General features: G+C 35.7%; 1 protein-coding gene across 1 annotated transcript in view; it reads right to left on the bottom strand.

Annotated features, from left to right (window-relative positions):
* LOC102026726 (glutathione S-transferase A) overlaps nucleotides 1–1,504 on the bottom strand; it is a 21,434-nt gene that overhangs the window by 1,007 nt on the left and 18,923 nt on the right. The gene's annotated exons all lie outside the window — the stretch shown is intronic.

The raw sequence follows: 1,504 nt of genomic DNA, 5'->3' as shown, positions 1-1,504 counted from the left end.
CTTTGTTTCCATTTTACGGTTTTTGTTTTCTCATTTTTTCTTTTCCTTTTCTCCCCCAACCCCCACCAGTTCCCCTTTTCTTTTGAAGAGTTTCTTCATATTTCACAACATCTATTTTACATTTTGGTTCTTATTTACACTTTCAGTATCTCATACTAGAGAGACAATGTGATATTTACACATATGTATCTGATTTATTTCACTTGAGAATATGGTCCCAGGGTCCATCCATTTAGCTATAAATGTCTCAAGTTTATCCTTATTTATGTTTGAGTAGTACTCCAGTATAAAAAAAAAAACAAAACACATCTTTTTTGTCTATTCATCAGTTGATGGTTATTTTCATGATTTGGCTACTACAAACTGTACTGTTATAAACATGTATGTGTGTATTTCACTGTGGTATGATAATGTTTTTCATTCTTTCAGGAAGATACCAAAAAGGGGAATAGCTAGTTTGAATTGAACCTCTACTTTTAGATTTTGGAAGAATCTCCACACTGATCTCCGCGGTGGTTGCAATAGGCTACACTCCAATCAACAGTGAAGGAGTACTTTTTGCCCACAGCCCTGCCAGCAGTTGTTATTGGTTGATTTCTTTTTTTTCTTTGTTTTCGTTTTTTTGCCGGTACCGGGAATTGAACTCACGACCTTGCAAGGCAGGAGCTGTGCCACTGAGCTAAATCTCCAGCCTCAATTTGGTTGATTTCTTGATAATAGCCATTCTATCTGTGTTGAGATGGGATCTCAGCATTATTTAATTAGTATCTATTGAATGATCAGTGATGTTGAACATTTTTTATATATTTATTTGCCATTTGTACTTCTGACAACTGTCTATTCATTTCAGATGCCCTTTGTTAGGTTGGGCCTTTAAATTTGGGGAGTCTGAATTTTTTCAATTTTTTATATGTTCTAGATATCAGTCCTTTGAAGAAAAACTGGCTTCCACTCTATGGGTTGTCTTTTCACTTAGTTGGTGATTTCTTTTGCTCTGCAAAAGCTTTTTAATAAGGTGAGATCCAAGTTATTGATTCTTTGTAGTATTTCCCATGCAGTTGGGGTTTTGTTCCTGAAGTCTCTGCCTACATCTATGCCTTCAAGAGTTCTCCCTATTCTTTCTTCCAGCAGATTTGGTAGTTCTGTTTTAATATTTAGATCTTTGATCCATTTTAATTTTAGCTTAGTACATGGTGATATACATGGGTCTACTTTAAGTTTTCAGCTGTGGAAAGCCATTTTTCCCCGCACTATTTATTAAAGAGGCTATCTTTCTTTCAGTGAATGTGTTTGGCCCCTTAGTTAAAGATAAGATGGCAGAGTGTGTGTGAAGTTGATTCTGCATCTTTCAATCTGTTCCATTTTTCCTCACATCTGTTTTTGCCAGTACTATGCTATTTTTATTACAGTTGTTCTCTATTACAATTTCAAGTGAGGGACTGTGATGTCCCCTACTTTGCCTTTGTTGCCCAGTATTGTTTAAGCTATTCTAGGTCTCCTTTGG

This window comes from Chinchilla lanigera, unplaced genomic scaffold (assembly GCF_000276665.1).
Source record: "Chinchilla lanigera isolate Chin_1 unplaced genomic scaffold, ChiLan1.0 scaffold00010, whole genome shotgun sequence".
NCBI lineage: Eukaryota > Metazoa > Chordata > Mammalia > Rodentia > Chinchillidae > Chinchilla > Chinchilla lanigera.
This window is presented reverse-complemented; position numbering and strand designations above follow the sequence as displayed.